Source organism: Heterocephalus glaber, unplaced genomic scaffold, assembly GCF_053883595.1.
Source record: "Heterocephalus glaber isolate CG9 unplaced genomic scaffold, H.glaber_assembly_v1.0 deba00001666, whole genome shotgun sequence".
Lineage (NCBI taxonomy): Eukaryota > Metazoa > Chordata > Mammalia > Rodentia > Bathyergidae > Heterocephalus > Heterocephalus glaber.
The window spans coordinates 8,996,728-9,018,099 of record NW_028258406.1 but is presented as its reverse complement, the minus strand read 5'-3'; the positions used below and the strand labels follow the sequence as shown (position 1 = coordinate 9,018,099).

General features: G+C 33.9%; 1 pseudogene; it reads right to left on the bottom strand.

The window, feature by feature from the left end:
• Positions 1-4,399: 4,399 nt before the first annotated feature.
• LOC101707317 (transcriptional coactivator YAP1 pseudogene) lies at positions 4,400-7,194 on the bottom strand (annotated as a pseudogene).
• Positions 7,195-21,372: the final 14,178 nt, after the last annotated feature.

Here is a 21,372-nt window from a genome sequence, read left to right as displayed (position 1 = left end):
CATAGCCTTTTCTTAGAAGACCCTGTTTGCATTTTTTTAACTTATTAAATTAGATTTCTTCTTTTAAACTTGACCATCCAGCTCACTTCCTTCAGGAAGATGTTCATGAACTTATTTTGCTCTATCAAAATCCCCTCCTATATGTATCCATAACATACTGCAGTTAGTCCAGAATTACTTGTTATTATATGACAATAATAAATAAATTTTGGTTGTATTCCTGACTAGGGTGAAAACTATATATATTTTTACTCTTGATTCATGATATTTGATTCCACAATAAACTTTCAATGCCTACACCAAGAAATAGCAAATTGTAACTGTGCAATAACTATTAGTTAAGTGTATGGTATATGAAATGAGCCTCTACCAAATTTAATTGGTGCTAGTTCCTAATTGTATCTCGCATGGGCATTTATAATAGTCTCCTTCATTGTCTGCCACCCACCTTGTCATTTATTAAATGCATTATCCACTGTAAAAGATAGAATAATCCATCTAAACACAATCACACTTGCTAAAACCCATTAATGTCTTGCTATTGCCTGTGAGTTAAATTTTAAACTATGTTTTAGTTCAGCAAATATTTATTGATCACAGTTCTGTGCAGAGCACTATGCTTAGTTGTTCAGCATTTCATTGATGCTCCTATAGGGCAAAACTGTCCCACCCATCTCAGTTCCCTTCCTTATATTCCACACTTACCAGAAGAATAGAAGCATTGCCTAACATATAGTATGTAACCGTACATACTTAGTTATAAAAAGACAGGTAAAGCAGGGGAAATTATAATTTTTAATAAGTACACAATGTAGACATTTTACTTAAACTAAAAGCATCTACTCAAGTACTTACTATTTAACATAGAGCTGTCACGTTTTCTTTAAAAATAAGTTGGTTGGTATGAATTCTAATTAGAAACCTTTATAAACCAAGCTTTAAATCAACTATGACTGTCAGTTTCAGATTCTTCAAATTAGAGCAAGAGCTTCACATCATTTAAAAGCAACCTGGATACTCAAATATCTAATGTTATTCTAATTATTTCTGGTTGATTTAGTCACATATAATTAAACAGCCAAGTTCTATCAATTGCTGTTATTTCAGGTACATTCTAAAAAGTGAATATTTTGATTTATTCAATTTAATTCATCAATTATAGTAAAAAAAATTATAAGTAATTTTTGAAACAAATACAACTGACTTCTAGCAAGCATCAAACTCAACTGGAGGAAGTGACAATGAGGAAGCTAACTGGATAGGAAGATTGACAGTTGCAAGTTATTTACTGGTCTATGGAGATAGCTTGCTCTATAAGGGAATGGAAAGAATTTATCCAGTCAGGAAGTTAATTAAGAGTGTCTCTCTTGTCCTGAACTTCCATAGAGATAGACTGAGTGCATTTCTGCAAAAACTCATGTTCTAAATGCTTGGCCACTAGCCTGTGGTGCTACTGGAGGTAGACCTCTTAGGAGGTGGGATTAAGTAAAAGGAAGTTAGGTCTCTGGGAGTATTACCTTGAAAATAATGCTAGGATTCTGGCCACTTCCTGTCTTTTCCTGTCTGCCATGACATAAGCAGTATCCTCTGCCATGTACCCACCACTAACAGAACCTAGTTAACAGAACCTAGTGAGCATGGACTGAAACTGTGAGGCAAAATAAGTCTTCCCTCTTTATGAGCTGGTTTTCTTAGATATTTTGTCAGTGAGAATCCTGGTTACCACTGATTCTTTCAATCAGCTACATTGCTCCATATTGTCTAATCATATCTTTCTATCTCTGCTTATTCTGTGGGAAAACCTCAGTCTATCTGACTCTGTGTAGTTGTTTCTCATCCCCAAATTCTCCTTTAAAGCTTAAATTCTTTTAAACCCTCCTATATACTTTTTTTTTAAAGATTATAAAATTGGTTTGTTGTAAAATAAATTCAAGAATAACCAGTTAAAATCTTATCCCCATGCTACTCAATACAAACAAGAAGCATTAAAACACTTTTACATTAGGAAAAAGGACATAAAGCAAGAAAGATCACATTAAGGCTGTGATTCAAACTCAAAAGGAGAAAGGACTCTTAGATCTCCCTCAGGTCAGTACAAAGGGTATGAAAAGATCAAAGCACTGTGTCAGGTACACAGTGCTGCTACAACACTGAGGTATAATTGAGCAAATTAAAGACCAGGAGAAATGGAGACTATATATTTTTGTTTTGTGGGTATATTTAAGTGATTGAAATTTTAGGAGTAACTGCCTTTAATGACAGCAAGATGCAAGACAAATCTTTACTGAAGAGAAAAAAGTTTATAAAGTTTTCTATCAAGGTCCCACTAACTCTGCACAATCCACACCCACCTTCCCACCCTCCCGCTAAGCTAAAGCTACTCTGCTGATATATATATGTATGTATATGATAGATATGATATATATATGATTGATATGATATATATATATATATATATATATATATAAGATGTGATCTTAATTTGTATCTTACTGGCAAATTGTAGGCACTCCTTGTAAGTAGCTTTGATCCTCTGCACATTAATAACCATCACAACATTCTGCATCATTCATATGCTCAAAGTTGCATTCTAGGTAGAATTTCATTATTGTTCTAAAACTCAATGCATCTGCACAGTGGCCAAATCCCCCCAGACTTAGTTCAAGATTGAATCTTTTTGTCTTTTTTATATAAATTCTGTAGTCAATTATGATGAATGACCAACCTATGAATCATTATATACAATACAATGATTGCATTATTTTTGAGCACTGAAAGTATTTAAAATTAAAACTTCTTACTTCATTTTTGCACTCCTCCAAGTTGAAGGGTCAAAATACTTAGATTTTGTAACTGGAAAAAAACCTGTATCTTCCCAAGCTGAGGCTTTTCATAGAAGCTTTAGCCAGGAAAAGAGAATTTGTCTGTTATAAACCTTTGAAAATAAGAGCTTATTTTAGAAGCACTGAAAGACCCTTAAATCATAGAGGGGCTAACTGGTGACACTATAATTCACAACCAACTACTACTTCATAGCTTATGTTGAAGAGTTAATTCATACTCATTTTGTTCCTTTTAAAAAATATTCTGTGGAAGCCATTATTACTTCTGTAGACACATACTCTAGTTATATCTCTTCCTGTAAAAATAAAGATATAATCATGATTATTTCTATTTCTTTGCTAAATTCAGCTACCAATATACATTTATTAATCTGATCACTTTACCAGCTAACTCATGACCTTACAGTATTCTACATACTACCCAGGTCAATTTTCAGCATACAAAAGTAAGAGGAAGTCTTATAAAATCTTATTTCAACCTACTAGTATTTATTATGTTATTATAAATGAGACCTAAGGTACTAGAATTTACTTCCGAAACTGTGGTGAAGGTAAACTTCCAAAGTTAATGGAAGGTAAACCACTAAGCTTACTTCTGCCATGTACATTACAAACCTACTCAGTAATTTCCCATCAAGACTCAAATTAGTCCAAGGGGGAGATTAAGCCATTTTTTGTTTGCCTCTTTTCAATTCATCGGATAATATTTATCATGTGTCCAGAGGGCAGAGAGTACTCCTCTAGGCAATATCCATAGTAATACCCTTTCTAGAATACTAAACTACCTCAAATGTCTGTAGATTTCTCCAACAGAATTAAACTATTTGTGAAATATAAACTATTAGCTGTGTATTCTAAATGCATACATTTAAAGCTACCACTTAAAAAATAAACTGGAAAGTAGGAAAGCCTAAAAAAAAGATACGTTCTGCTATCACACTATTATAAACACTGTAACTGTATGTGTGAATATATAGAAAAAGCAGATAATCAAGATTTAAATAAGATGGCAAAACCCAGGAAATACAGATTTTACCAAAGAACTACAATGACCTTCTCAAGCTACAATTATAAATAGATTCACTAATATAGCAATTTGCCTAGGTTCTGGGAAAAACAAAACAAAACAAAAAACCCACCAACAACCAAAAACCCAAACAAAAAATAAAACACCCACAAAAATATCCACTCAAATCTATACTAGAGTATGTGGCAATAATTAATGTATTTCTATGGAAATTGTCTCATGCCTTATAAGCTCCTAAAGTAAAATCAAGGTCACTATGTGACTAATGATAGCACTAGGGGGAAAAAAAAAACACTGAAAGTAAAAAACAGTCTTCAGCCTTGGTTTCAGCTATCTCTTCAAAACAGCATTAAGTATTTAAATCAGGTACATAATTTTTGGCTTGTCAGACCAGTAAGACATGCTTTGCCACTGGCCAAAGGCAGCTGAAGAAACAACTACTTGAACAAACTAAATGCTGTGACAATGAAGCATTTGACCTCCAAGTCTAAAGAGTTAAAAATGATCAGTGAACATCTAACTGGGCAAAAGGAATGACATCCATCACCAAAACAGGCTCATTTCCCCAGCCCCCACAATGAACAGTAGTTATAGTAGCAAAAGAAACAAAAATACTTTTTTTTTGATTCTTTAAGGCCAACTGTGAAAGAGGTCAGCAATATATTAACAGCAGCAATGAACAAGGAAGAGCAAAATAATGGATGAAAGAATCTTGCTGGATGTTTGTTCATCTTTTTCTGTATTAGCCAGAAAAATTTAACAGGCTTATTTGGAAATTTCAGGTATACATGTCTCATCTCCTTAAATCCTTCACAGATTTAGAATTCAGTCTACCCGAGGGCTCTATAACCATGTAAGAAAGCTTTCTTTATCTAGCTTGGTGGCAGCCAAAACAGACTCCATGTCATTAAGGATGTCAGAACTCAAAGCTTCCTGCAGACTGGGCATTAGCTCCTCTCCTTCTATGTTCATTCCATCTCCTTCCAGTGTTGCAAGGTCCACATTTGTCCCAGAAATGGCTTCAAGGTAGTCTGGGAAACGGTTCTGTTGTGAGGGCAGGGTGCTTTGGTTGATAGTATCACCTATATCCATTTCATCAACGCTGTTTAGGAAGTCATCTGGAGTCAAAGGGACACTGCAGCTGCTCATGCTTAGCCCACTGTCTGTACTCTCATCTCGAGAGTGATAGGTGCCACTGTTAAGAAAGGGATCTGAGCTATTGGTCATCATTGTTCTTAATTCCTGAGACATGCTAGGAGAAGACACTGGATTTTGAGTTCCACCATCCTGCTCCAGTGTTGGCAATTGGCTACATAGAGCTAATTCCTTTACCAAAACGAGGGTCAAGCCTTGGGTCTAGCCAAGAGGTGGTCTTGTTCTTATGGTTTATATAATAAATTTCTCCATCCTGAGTTATGGCTTGTTCCCATCCATCAGGAAGAGGACCTGAGGCCGAGTTCATCAAATTCTGCTACACTGGTGGATTGGTGGGGGCTGTAACATTCATCTGAGAGAGCATGGCCTTCCTGGGGTCCTGCCATGTTGTTGTCTGGTCAATGTGATTTAAGATGTATCTCTGACCATAAGATGTCTTGGCCATCTCCCAGCCTGCTGGCAGAGGTACGTCATCAGGTATCTCAAAAGAAGACTGGCAAAGGTGTTGGGCAGCGGGCATAGCTGCTGGGCCAGAGACTACTCCAGTGGGGGTAAATGTCCCAGGAGAAATGGCTCCCAGCTGCAAGGACGCTGGAGAGGAATGAGCTCAAACATGTTGTGGAGTCAGCGCTCCTGCAGTGCCTGCATTGGTGCTGGCCTGTCGGGAGTGGGATTTGGGCTAAGGTGGCTTAAAGCCTTCCTATATACTCTCACAGCATTGTATACTTACCACATACCGCAATTCTGTTAGGCTTTATTTATTATAGGATACTTTTTGTTTCAGACATATACATTTGTTAGCACCTTCCATCCTCAGGCTTATAATTTGTAGTCCATAAATTAGTACATATTTGTTAAAATGTTCATTAATCATGATATGTCAACTTGATGAAGAATCACAAAAGAATTAGTAATGTATGTTTCTGGGTGTTTTTGGTTGGAATGAAGGCGTGATCTTAGTTGTTATAGATGGTCTCTGGCCCCTTTCTCCCTAGAATTGTTCTTTATCTGCTACCTGCGCACTGTAAATTGAATAGCTTTGCTTTTCTATCCCCTTTTCCCCTGATGTTTCCGGCTTGGAGCCAGCTAACCATGGACTGAATGCCCTAAAATCATGAGGCAAATTAAACTTTTTTGTCTTTAAATTGTGGTGTCAGGTATTGTGTTTCAACAATGGGAAAGCTGACTTATCACACCCATTATTCAAAGAGAAAACCAAACTTCAATGTGGTAGTATAAATAATAAGTAATCTTTACCTTTATCTACAACCAAAGTGATCACCTCTGAGGTGAATCAATGTCAATTAATGTGTGTGTGTATATATATATATATATATATATATATATACACACACACACATTATCTCTCTCTCTATATATATATAGCTAGATAGATAGATAGATACAAATATAGATATATATCCCTATTCCTTTTTTCCCAAAGTTCTATCAACCATTAATATGATATAATACCTATGGATTTACCAACATTGAACCTTTCATATTAACATAATTATGCTTATTTCACTGAACCTAATATTCTCATTGTTCATTGTAGCTTGTATCAGTAATTTATTCCTTCATATGCCTCTCAAATATCCCATTTTATTGTTATAGTACATTTTGTTTATTAATTCACCTTTTATAAACATTTGTATTGTTACCATTTTTGACTATTGTGAAATTGCTGCTAGGAACATTCCCCTACTATTTGTTTTGAAGCCTGATTTTAATTCCTTTGGTTATTTACCCTAAGAGTGAAATTGCTTCATTATATGAGAGTGCTGTGTTTAACTTTTTGAGAATCCCCAAATTGTTTTCCACAGTGACTGCATCATTTTTATTCTCACCAAAATGTGTAAGTGTTCTAGTTTCTCCACATATTTGCCCATATTTATTTTCCAGTAAAAATTTATAGTGCTTAATGAATATGAAGTTATATTTCTCATGGTCTGGATTTGCAATTCACTAAAAATTACTGGTATTAAATATTTTTCACATGTGTGTTGGCCATTAATGTATTTTCATTGGAGAATTATCTACTCAAGACCTTTACCTATTTTTAAATTGGGCTATTGTTATTTTTCTTAAATTCTAAGACATATCAATGCATACTGGATACAAGATCTTATCAAATACATGATTTGCAGATGTTTTCACCATTTTCATCGTTATTTTCACTATATTGAGAGTGCACTGTTATGAACAAAATTTGTTTATTTTGATGTCTAATTAAATTTCATTTTTCTTTTGTTACTTGTGCTTTTCATGTCATGTTTAAGTATTTTGCCAAACTAAAGGTTATAAAGGTTTACCAATATATTTTTTCCTAAAATTTTTAAAGTTACAGCTCTTACATTTGTTTCCTAATCAATTTCAATTAATTTTTATATGGTACATATAAGAGTACATCTTTGTTATTTTGTCCATTGAAATCTGGTACTACCAGCATCATTTGTTGCAGTGGCTAGTGTTTTCCTGCTTAATGGTCATAGCACCTTGTCAGAAATCACACAAACAGAATTTTAAGTTTGATTTTTGAACTCTCAGATCCATTCTGTTTTTTATTTATGTCCATCTTAATATCAGTGCCACTCAGCATTAATCATTATAGTTGTGATGTAAATTTTTTAAGTGGAGAAATATCCCAACTACCCATTACAGGTGTTTTTTTCTGTACAGTTTGTAATTCTATATGATTTTAGAATTAGCTTTTCTATTTTTATTTTTTATTTTATTTTATTTTTTTGGTACTGGGGATCGAACCCAGGTCTTGCTCTTGTGCAGCAGGTAGTGAAACCACTGAGCTAAATACCCGGCCCTTGCTTTTCTATTGTTTCAAAAATGACTGGGGATTGTGTTGAAAGTGGATAATGCTTTGAGAAGTATTAACATCTAACAATATTAACTTTTCAATCTGTAAACATATATTTCTATTTATAGCTTTCTTAACTTTTTCAGCAATATTTTATATTTTTCACTGTAGAGGTGTTGCATATACTTGGTTAACTGAATTCTTTAGGGCTTTTTTGCTATTGTAAATGGATGTTTGCTTAATTTCATCTTTAGAGGGTTTTTTTTGTTTAACATATGGAAATATAACTCATTTTTGGAGGGGTACCAGGAATTGAACTCAGAACCTCACACTTGCTAGGCAGATGCTATGCAGCTGAGCTACATTCCTGACTATGTAATTGATTTTCATGTAATCTTGTTTCTTGTATCTTTTTCTAAATTTTTTATTAGCACTAACAGATTCCATGTTGATTCCTTTGGATTTTCTATAACAAATATCATATTGCCAGTGTCTGCATATAAATATAGCTTTGATATTTTCCAATTTAGATGCATTTTGCATATTTTTCTTAATTGCTTTTCTAGACTTTCTAGTACAATGCTGGATAGAGTGTTTAAAACAGACACCACCTCTTGCTCCTGTTCTAACCAAAAAGCATCTCAAACTTTCTCCATGAAATGTGATGGTAGTTGTGGGTTTTTCATACATACCTTCACAATAAGGTTGAAGATTACTCTATTCCTTGTGTATTGAGAGTTTATATCAAGAGAGAGATTTAGATTTTGTAAAACATGCTAAGTCAGTATCAATTGAAATTATGGGGTTTTGCAATCTTTTATTAATATGATGTGTCTCATATATTGATTTTTATATTGTACTAACTCATACTCCTCGCAATATCTAACTTGGTTATATGTATGGTCCTTTTAATATGCTACGAAATTCATTTTGCTAATATGGTAGAGTATTCTAGCATGTAAGCCAATAAGGCATATGGATCTGTACAGTTTTCTTTTAGAATTTTTGTCTAATCTTGACATTTGGATAATTTTCACCATATTGGGAGATTTAAGAAGTGTTCTCTTATCTTTGTTGTTATTGTTGCTGGAATTTGAAATAAATTTTGTTAAATTTTTAAATGTTTGATGGAATTTAACAGTACTTCCATCTAGATCTGCTGCTCCTCTCCATGGGTCAGCCAAGCAGCATGAAGCTCCTCTGCTGCATCCCAGTTCCTGACCAAGCCACAGTGAGGTCCCAGGAGCAGCTTGGATCCCTGCCTCCATCCGGCACTCTGCTTAGATACATGGGTGCCTGCAAGGCCCAGTTGCAACCCCCCCCAACCTTCTGGCTCTTTTGCTACCTGGTCTCACACTACAGAGGCACAGGGGATTATACTTCACATAGTTAAATGTGATAGATTAATAACTACCACAAATTGTCATTTTCTAACCTGCACTTGATGCTATGATATTACTGATTGTATCATTTGGCCTAACATGTTGTGATTGATCTAATCAGTTTTTCTTCCTGATATAAGGAAAATAAAATAGCCTCAGAGTCATTAGAGCCTCAGAACTTAAACACAAGCCATATCTAGAAGACACTTCTGAAAAGCAATCATTCCACAAGGGTTTTAAACACAAGCAACAAAGATACCTGCATTAGGCAGTTTTGAAATATCAACCCAGGAATTAAACCAAGGACAGTAACAAAAACAAAAATGAGAAGACATTTAAGCAAGGCACAAACACAGGATTCCACACCACAAAAAGGAAATTCTAGGGGAAATGAGGTGGAAAAGTCTGATAATCAACCACCTGGACACCCTGAGCTGATAGCACAGGAAGTAACAAAGCAGATGCATGAGGCTCTAGAAAAATTCAAAGCAGAAATAATCTCCCAGATAAATACAGAGATGGTGAGTAGAGGGAAAGACATGATTAGAGGCTCTAGAGCAGAAACAGATAAGAAAATAGATGAGATCAGAAGCATACTGGAAGCCATGAATGCCCAGGATAAGAAAGAAATGGAAACCATGATTGCCCAACATAAGAAAGAAATGGAATCTGTGAAATGGATTCAAACAGATATTCAGGAGATTAAAAACTCCACTGAAAGCATGCAGAGCAGACTAAGATAATCTGAAGACAGAATATCAGATATAGAAGACAGGATTGCAGTTAAGGACCATGAAAACAGAGATTTCTTAAAGATAGTAAGGGGCCATGAGAAATCAATCCAAAAGCTGCTAGATTATGCAAAGAAGAATAACATAAGACTGATAGGAGTCCATGAAAAAACAGGAGAAAGTACAATAGACATAAAAAAACTGTTCACAGAAGTAATAGTAGAAAACTTCCCAGACAGAGGTTGAGAACTGGACACACAGATAAGTGAGGCATATAGAACTCCACCCAGCCATGATAAAAAAAAAAATCTACACCTAGACATATAATAGTCAAGATCCCAGAAACCCAGCAGAAGAACAAAATTCTACAGGCAGTTAGAGAAAAGAAACAAATCACCTACAAAGGAAAGTCCATCAGTATCACAGCAGATTTCTCAACACAAACCCCAAAATCAAGGAGAGCCTGGAGTGAAGTATTTCAAGCCCTAAAAGAAAATAACTTCCAAGCTAGACTATTGTATCTGGCAAAATTATCTTTCAAAATCGATGGGGAAATTAGATACTTTCATGACAAAGAACACCTGAGAAATTTCATGAACATCAAACTAGCACTCCAAACAATTTTATGCAATATCCTAGAAAAAGACAATGAAGGTCACAACTCCATGAGGGCCAACAGAGAGAAGACACTATGCAAGGTATGGCTCTAAAGGGAAAGGGGCAAAAATGAGAGATAAAAGAGCCAACAACAATAAAACATCATGGCAAGAATGAGTCAATATCTCTCAATTATAACTATCAATGTTAATGGCCTCAATTCACCAATCAAAAGAAATAGACTGACAGAATGGATTAAGAAGCAAAACCCAGCAATATACTGTGTACAAGAAACACACCTAAGTCAAAAGGAAATTCATAGACTGAAAGTAAAAGGATAGAAAACAGTTCTCCACACCACAGGAACCCAGAAAAAAGCAATCTTATTTGCACACAAAGTAGATTTCAAACCAAAACTAATTAAGAGAGACAAAGATGATCACTACATTCTTGTGAAGGGAACAATCCAAAAGGAAGAGATGAAAATCCTAAATATTTATGCACCAAATACGAATGTCCCCAACTATACAAAACACATATTAATGGACATGAAAAACCAAATAAACAATAGCATAATTGTAGTGGGGGACCTCAACATCCCTCTATCACAAATACACAGATCATCTAGGAAAAAAATTAACAATGAAATTCTAGAACTGAACCAAGCTATTGAACAAATGGACTTAAGAGATGTTTATAGAGTGTTCCACCCCCCAAAATCATAATATACATTCTTTTCAGCTGCACACGGGTCATTCTCCAAAATAAATCACATGCTAGCTCATAGGGCAAATCTAAGTAAATGTAAAAGAATTGAAGTTATCCCCTGTATGTTATCAGACCATAGTGCAATTAAATTGGAGATCAATAACATAAGAATCCACAAAACACCCACAAACACATAGAAATTGAATAACCTCCTCCTGAACAACCAATGGGTCACAGAGGAAATTAAAGAAGAAATTAGACAGTTCCTACAAGTAAATGATAATGTCAGTACAACATACAGGATTCTGTGGGACACAGTGAAAGCAGTTCTATGCAGGAAATTCATAGCAGTGAATGCCCAATTAGGACAACAGAGAGAACTCAGTTAAATAACCTGATGCAGAACCTCAAGCTCCTAGAAAAAGAAGAGCATAACAAACCCAAAGCTTGTACAAGAAAGGAAATTATAAAGTTCTGAGCAGAAATCAATGCAATGGAGACTAAGAGAATGATACAAAAAAAATCAATGAATCAAAGAGCTGGTTTTTTGAAAGAATAAATAAAATCAATAAACCTTTAGCCAACCTTATCAAAAAAAGGAAAGAAGAGGCTCAAATCCATGCAATAAAGAATGAAAAAGGTGAAGCCACAACAGATCCAGCAGAAATTCAGAGGATCATCAATACCTACATTGAGAACCTGTACTCTAATAAAATGGAAAGCACAGAAGAAATGGACAGATTCCTAGATACATATGAACTGCCAAAGTTAAATGAAGAAGATATAGAAATTCTAAACACTCCAATAACAATGAGTGAAATTGAAAATTTTTTGTTCTCTTGTTTGTTTGTTTTGGGGTTTTTTTTTGTTGTTCTTTTTTATGGTAATAGGGGATCGAACATGGGTCCTTGCGCTTGCGAGGCAGGCAGCAGAACCACTGAGCTTATTTACCAACAAAGAAAAGCCAAGGTCCTGATGGGTTCACTGCTGAATTCTACATGATATTTAAAGAGGAACTATTCCCATTACTCTTTAAACTCATTAAGGAAATTGAAAAGGGAAGCAAGGCTTCCAAATTCATTCCTGGAAGCAAGTGTTACTTTGATTCCAAAACCAGGGAAAGACCCAACCCAAAAAGAGAACTACAGACCTATCTCCCTAATGAACATAGATGCAAAAATCCTCAACAAGATACTGGCACACATAATACAGAGGATCATCAAGAAGATCATACACCCTGACCAAGTCGGGTTTATCCCAGGGATGCAAGGATGGTTCAACATCTGTAAACCAATAAATGTAATACACTATATTAACAGAGTCAAGGACAAAAACCATACGATCATCTCAATAGATGCAGAAAGGGCATTTGACAAAATCTAGCAAACAATCATGATAAAAATGCTACAGAAAATCAAAATAGAAGGTCTTTATCTCAACTTGATTAAGGCTATCTATGAAAAACCAACACCCAACATCATACTAAATGGTCAAAAACTGAAAACTGTCATGCTAAAATAAGGTACAAGACAAGGATGCCCACTATCACCACTCCTGTTCAATATTATTCTGGAAAAATTAGCCATAGCAATTAGACAAGAGAAATAAATAAAAGGAATAAAGATAGGAAATGATGAAGTGAAACTGTCATTATTTGCTGATGATATGATACTTTACATAGAAGATCCAAAAAACTCAGTCAAAAATCTTCTAGACCTAATTAACAGATTCAGTAGAGTAGCTGGATATAAGGTTAACACTCAAAAAACAATAGCCTTCTTATATGCAAATAGCAGACCCATTGAGACAGAAATTCGGGAAATAATTCCTTTTACAATAGCATCTATAAAATGAAATATCTAAGAATCAACCTAACAAAGGAAGCAAAAGACCTCTACACTGAAAACTACAGCACTCTGAAAAAGCAGATCGAAGAGGATATAAGAAAATGGAAAGTTATCCCTTGTTCCTGTGTAGGAAGAATCAATATAGTGAAAATCGCCATACTTCCAAAAGTACTATATAGATTTAATGCAATACCAATTGAAATCCAAAAATATTCTTCACAGAACTAGAGAAAACAATCCAAAAATTCATTTGGAAGCAGAATAAATCTAGAATAGCAAAAGCAATTCTAGGCAACAGAGATATGGCTGGGGGTATCACAATGCCCACCTTGAAACTATGCTACAAATCTACTGTGATAAAACAGCATGGTACTGGCAAAGAAACAGACATGAGAGTCAGTGCAATAGATTAGAAGATGCAGAAACAACTCCAGACATACTCAGCCACCTCATCTTTGACAAAGAAGCCAACCACCCTCATTGGAGAAAAGATAGCCTGTTCAATAAATGGTGTTGGAAAAACTGTATTTCAACCTGCCAAATATTAAAAGTAGACCCATACCTATCACTGTGAGCTAAACTAAGATTGAAGTGGATTAAAGAGCTAAATATCAAGACAGAAACAGTAAACTTTCTTTAAGATAAGTTAGGTAGAGCTCTCATTGTCATTGGCATAGGAAAAGACTTTAAGAACAAATCTTCAGTAGCACGAGAGCTAACACAAAGAACCAACAACTGGGATCTCATCTTATTAAAAAGCTTCTGCACTGCATGAGAAACTACCAACAGAGCTAAGAGAAAACCTACAATATGGGAAGAAATTTTTAGCAGCTGTACCTCAGGCATAGGTCTAATATCTAGAATACATAGAGAATTGAAAAAAATCAGACCCCTCAAATTCAAAGACCCAATTCAAAAATGGGCATCCGAAATGAACAGACATTTCTGACAAAGAAGTAAAACCAGCAAATATATATATATATAAAAAAATGTTCGACATCACTGGTCATTCAAGAGATGCAGATGAAAACAACCCTGAGATTCCACCTCACCCTATAAAGAATGGCTGCTATCAAGAAATCAACCAATAACAAATGCTGGCAGGGATGTGGATAGAAAGGAACCCTTCTCCATTATTGGTGGGAGTACAGACTAGTGCAGCCACTGTGGAAATCCGTATGGTGATACCTCAAAGAACTAGGACTAGAGGTCCCATTTGACCTAGCTATTCCCCTCCTGGGTATCTTCCCCAAAGAATTAAAAGAATTGTACCACAGGGATATATGTGCACCTATGTTTATAGCAGCATAGTTTGTAATAGCTAAGGTTTGGAAACAGCCCAAGTGCCCATCAACTGGAAACTGGATAAAGAAGATGTGGTTTTTTTTAATAAAATGGAGTACTACTCAGCCATAAAGAACAAGAAACTAGAGTCATTTATAGCTAAATGGATGCATATTGAGGCCATACTCTTAAGTGAAATAAGTAGGACACGTGTAAATACCGAATAGTATCTCTAGTGTGAGAAACTGAAAGTGTAAATAAGGATGAAAATGATTAAAATGAATAATTGATAATTTGAAATAGGAAAAGTTCCAAAGGGGTAGGAGTGGCAGGAGGGGAAGGGGAAAGTGAAGAAGGGAAAGGAAAAATTATGAGAAAGAAAAAAAAAGGAAACAATGTTTATGTAAATAGGAAAGGGTGGTGGGGGTGAAGGGTGCACAGGTAATGGGGGAAAAATAAGAACTAAGGTACATCATGTTCAGGTACAAACACCCAATGATAAATGTAAATGTATTGTGTACCTAAAATGTACTTATTAATACATAAATTAAAAAAATAAATAAATAAACAGTAATTCCATCTAATCTTGTGCTTTATGGGGGGATTTTTTTTAAATCAGTGATCTAATCTCTACTCCTTAAAAACATGTTCAGCTTTCAATTCCTTTTTTATTCACTTTTAGTAGTCTGCATGTATTGGTCAGATTCCTGTTGCTGGGACAAAACACCCAATGTGTGAAAACTGAAAGTAGCAGAGATTTATTTTGGCTCATGGTTTTAAAGGTTTCATTCCACAGTTTACTGATTCCAAGGCACAACAGGATGGTGGAGGAAAGCTGTTCAACTCATAGGGTCAGGAAAGCAGAGAGCAGAGGAAGAGCCAGAGAGGAAGAGCCAAGCCACCACACATAGTTTGTAAATTTGTGCCCCAGTGACCCACTTCTTCCAGCTAAGCCCCATCGCCTAACTGCCCATTCGTCTATGGACTCATATGTGGGTTAATGCATTGACAAGATTAGGATCCTCATAATCCAACAGAGGCCTAAGGAGTCATTTAATCCAATCCAGTTGCCAATAGAGATTAACTAGCATGGTATGTTTCTATGGATTTTTCCATTTCATTTAGGTTGTCCAATTTATTGGCATAAATTATTTTTCATACTCTTAAAAGTCTTTCTAATTGCTCTAAATTAGCAATAATAATATGTGCAATTTTATTTCTGATTTTTTATTTTCAGAATCTTTGTCATAGTTTATCTCTCTAAAGTTTATCTAACAAAGTTTGTTTATCCTTTTCAAACAACTGAACTTTGTTTTATTAATATTCTCTACCATTCTTCTCTACTGCTCTACATTTAAAAAAAATTTCCTTCATTCTTTCACATTGGATTCAGTTTCCTCCTCTTCTATGTTTTAAAGTTTAAAAAGTTGTGATTTGGTTTCTAATTTTTCTTCTATTGTAAAGTTATAAAACTATAAGTTTCAACATTGCTTTTGCTGCATTTCATAAATTTTGGTTTGGTATATTTTGGTTGTCATTCATTTGAAAATATTTTTCCAATTTCTCTTGTACTATTTTCCTTTGGCTTATTAATTTTTAAAGAGTGTAATGTTTAATTTACATTTAAAGGGTTCTATTTTCATTTTTGTTGCTTTCTAACATCATTCTATGTTATTTAGAAAAAGTCTCTCATTCAACACACACACACACATTAAACCTGCTTAGATTGTCTTGTTGTCTAAAATATTATTTTTTCTGGAAAATGCTTCAGATACACTTGAAAAGAATGTGTATTTTGATGTTTCTAAGTGGCATGTTCTGTATATGTCTGTTAGTATAGTTCATTTATAGTGTTGTTCAAGAGCTCTATGTTTCTATTGATCTTCTTTTTGGTTATCACGTTCATTATATATATGAATGTGTGCTATTATTATCTCCAACCACTATGTAGGATTATTTTTTCCTTCATTCCTGTCAATTTTTACTTCATACAATTTAGGCTCTGTCATTAGGTGTATATTCATTTAAAATGGCTTTTTTGTTTATTTATTTATCATCCTATTATTTCCTGCTTTTTCTCTTTTAACACTGTTTGATTCAAAGTCTCTTTATTCCAGTATTACTATTGCCACTCTGTTCACTACAGGTCATAAAATATGTTTTCTTTTCTTTCTCATTCAGTCCACTTATGTCTGCAACTCTAAAGTGAGTCTCAAATAGCATATTGTAGGTGATGTGTGTGTGATTCAAGTAGCTCTGATAATTCCTTCGTGTTAAATGGTATATTTATTCCACTTGCACTTAAAATAATTTAAGATACGAAATATCAGCTGCTATGTTCCTATTTGTTTTCCATGTCTTACACACCTCTGTTACTAAATTCTGTTATTGATTTCTATATTATTTATTCTTATTGTGTACTATTGTAATTTCTTTCTCATTCATATACATACATAATTCTCTTGAACATCATATGATTTCACATTTACTGCATTCAAGAGTGTCTCTTTGTCAATAGTATGATTATAATTTGTATTTTCGTGATGTTGATTTTTATTCTTTTCAAAAAACTTTTAGCTCCTTGGATTTATAACATATTTTATTACATTTAAAAAGTTATCTGCCATTAATTTATTAAATATTTCTTATGTCCCTTTTTTCTTCTCTTCTTCCTGGATTCCTATTGTTCATATACGGGATGGATGGTGTTCTACGGCTCTATTAAGTTTTGTTCTTTTTTTCTTTCTCTTTGGTCCTTAAGCAAAATAATTTGACTAAGATTTAGTTTTCTGGGATTCTTTCCTGTGCTTCTGCAAAATTGTGATTAAATTCCTGCATGAATTTTTTGTCCATTTCTGTAATTGTATTTTTCACTCTAAAATTTATTTCATTTGAGATTATTTCTTTACTAATACCTCAAGACATTGTTTGCCTGGTTTCCTTTAATTTTATGAATATATTTTAAGTAGTTGATTCACTGTCCTTTTCTAATAAACCTGTTGTCTGTACTACTTAATGTAAAGTTCCTTCTGATTTTTTTTCTTTAGGATAGTCTATTCTTTTTTGTGTCTGTGTATACCTCTGAATTCATTTTGAATTCTGTTTATGGAAAATCTGAGAATCACGTTCTTCCCCTTTATGGTTATTTTTGCTTGCTGCTCATTGTGGTCATTTGTTTAACAACTTTTTTTCCCTATGATGACAAAGGCGTTTTTTCTCAGTTCAGTATTCCAGTCATTGGCCTTGTCTTGCTACTTTGTATTTTTTTTTACTTAGGATATGTTTTCAGTACATAATGATTATATTATTGGTACGTGTACATAACACATTTCAATTCCCTTCCCCCTAAAACTCTATTTTTCCAGCATCAGATTCATTTGTTTATCTTATAAGACCTTATAAGATTAATTCTCATATATACACATTGAAAACCAGACTAAGAGAGCAAAAAATATATCAAACATGTAAGACAATTGTAGGAATTCAAGGTACACTGTTAGATACATTCTCTGCAATGGATTAAACTACTTTCTTTCTTTTTTTCTTTCTCTTTTTTACCTATTTGTCTTTTATTTCATAATTTATGTATTTATATAGAGAATTTTTCATATAAGAGAAACTATGCATTATTTATGCTTGTATGCCTGAGTTACCTCAGTAAACATTATGGTCTCAAGGTGTATCCATTTTTCTAAAAAAGACTCAAGTTTACCATTTTTTATGGCAGAGTAGTACTTCATTATTTATAAATACCACATGTTTTATGCATGCATCTGTTGATGGACATATAGGCTGTAATACTCCTAGAACTAATAACCAAATTTGCCATGTTAGCAAGATACAAAGTCAACACTTTTCCATATACCAGTAACAACTTATTGAAAGAGAAACAATAGTATTCCCAATAGCATCAAGAAAAATGAAGTATTTAAGAATTAACCTAATCAAGAAGGGAAAGACCTCTACAGTGAATACTATGCTACTTTGAAAAGGGTGATTGAAGAGGACATTTATTTATTTTTATTGATTGATTGATTGATTTTGGCTTAAATTCCTTTATTGGTACATTTTAGGTATATAATATATTTACATTTATCATTGGTTGCTTGTACCTAAACACGATGTATCTTGGTTCTTATTTTTTCCCCATTCCCTGTGCACCCTTCCCCCGCTTCACCCTTCCCTATTTACATAGGCTTTGTTTCCATTTTTTTCTCTTCTCATAATTTTTCCTTTCCTTTCTTTCCTTTCCTCTTCTGTTCCCACTTCCCCTACTCCTTTGGACTTTTTCTTCCTATTTCAAATTATTAATTATTCATTTTAATTCTTATTTACACTTTCAGTTTCTCACACTAGAGAAGCTATTCAGTATTTACACATCAAGAGGATATTTAAAAAATGGAAAGATATCCTCTCTTCCTAGATAGTAAAATGGTCCTATTTCCACAACTGTTATATAGATTTAATGCAATTCTTATCAAAATACCAATACATTCCTTACATAACTGAAGAAATCAATCCAAAAATTAATACAGAGCCAGTCAATCTCTAGAATATTAAAAGCAATCCTGGGTAACAAGGCCAAGACAGGGGGCATCACAATCCTCAATGTCCAGTTATTCCACAAAGCTGCAGTTTAGGAATCTCTCAGGTCTTTTCTCAGCATAACTTCTTGTGTGTTTATGTGTCTAGCTTTTCAGATTTTATTCTGTAGCCAAAAGATTTTCCAAGCCTTTATTTTCCAAAGTAATCCTTTCTCGAGGTGCCCCCCAGGCTTGCAGAATAGCTACTATTTACCCATATCCCTAATATTTTTCCTTAGGTGGCTGTGGCTTGTTCATTTGTCTTTTAGTGTTTATGAGGAATACCCTATTCTTTAGCTACTTTGGTTCCTTTTATCAGAGATAGACTTTAAAATAAGGAAAAATAAAGGTAAGTGCATAGTGTAAGTCCTTTAGGGAACTCTCAGGCAGTTTAAAACGGAAAAATACAATTTGGAGAAAACGTAGTATGTTCTCGTACTTCTGGACCACAACAATCATTCTGGGAACATGGGCTACTCTCCTCAAAAAACACTGTAAAAATGCTGATGATAAGAAACAGGGAAGACTGTGAGTATGCAACAAAACGTGCCTACCAGGTTTTAAGCTGATATTTTATTGATTCAGCATTTACTTGGTTTTACAAAATCCCAATTATTCTCCAAGATTTTGACAAAGTTGATTCTAACAGCTTTTGTTTATGTATATGTGTATATGTGTATATGTGTATGTGGGGTCTGTGTTTTCTGGAGGCTCAGAAATTTAGAATTCCCTACTCTAACTTCTCACTGGTAACTTCTTAATAGCAAATCCTGCCTTCTCATCTCTCTGGAAATCTAAATCATATTTGATTTATTGATCATATTCCTCTTTCAATCCTCCAGCTCCAACAATATTGAAATGTGTGTATGTATGAATTTAAGCAGAACATTTGCTTCTCCCCAAGGTGATGTACTACAAATTACACTCTAATACTTTTATTTTTTTTTCTTCTAGACAATTACATCATTTCCATTTATTTCTCAGTTTTATATATTGATATGATCCTGTTAATTCTGGAGTCTTTCATGAGAATTTTACTCTATGTTTTATCCTATATCATCTTGCTTTCCTTCAATACTCCTAGTTTCGCTCTTTCTTTTCTTTTTTTCACAAAAAATTTTTAAGGTTAATTCTAGATGTTAAGTATCATGTCACACTTTAGAGATTCAGAGATTAAAATCAGCTTCCTCTATAGTTTTTAGCCTACTGTAAGATCTGTCAAACTAATACTTCAATGTTTTAAATAAAATTAGAGTAGTATTGATTGCAAAGTTACATGATAGCTCCTAAGAAGAAACATAACTCAAACCAAAAAAAATGACAATTTAATGAGGAGTTATTGATGGAACTAAGTTGATAAAGATAGAAGGAATAGGTCAGAAGAAATAGAACCACAGACAATAGCATGCACAGATTGTCATGTTGTCATTAAAGTATTTTTTCACAAAATGACATAATATATGGAGAGACAATAACTACAGGTGGAGATACTGATGAAGAAACTTTGTTTGACTACTTCATTGTCTGCACGCTTGTAGATTACCATGACTTTACCCAAGCTACCAAACCAAACTAAACTATTTCTTCATACAGATTCTGATGGTACATTACACCTACTTTCATATTATTATTTATAAGCATATATGTGTATATCTATTTGTTTTATTAGATAGAGGGATCCCTAGGGAGAGGCACCATGCATTCTATCCTGGATCTGAATTCTCAGACAATTCTATGGCACAGAACACTCCTTTGATAAAGTTTGTTGAATTGGATGTGCTCCATATATTTTAATATATAAATGTTTAGATGAGTTACAGAACTCATTCAATCATTTGTCAGTCGTTCACTCACAAAACAGAGTTAACTTGTCAAAACCCAAGCTTATTATTTTCCCAGTCCTAAGCAAGCCACATCCTCTAACCTATCCACACATGTGTATATAACCATTATTCTTTCAGTTATACATACTTTATGAATCTGAGTCAGAATCAACTTTTTCAAAATGGTCCATATCTGATCAATGTTTAACTGTTGACTGGACCTCTAGAATAAATTCTGAGTCTATCTGTATTTTTTCCATTCCTTTGTTGTTTTTCAAGATAAAATATATTCAGTGCTATAATATTTAATTTTATTGCTTACTAAATAAACTAATAACTTTAAACCTTGAGAGTGGTTAATATAAAAAAGGGTGTCACTTAAAAGAATATTAATTAAGTATATAGTGGGCAAAAAATTATACTAGAATTTTAGTTTGCAATGAAGAGTTGAAATTTTGTATGTAAGTAGAGAATAAATAAATAAATTATATAGCAAAACAGAAAAAATAGTGATAATTTAATTGATAATATGCTTTTATAAAATTTGTACTATGAAAAATGTGTTTCTCAGTTTATT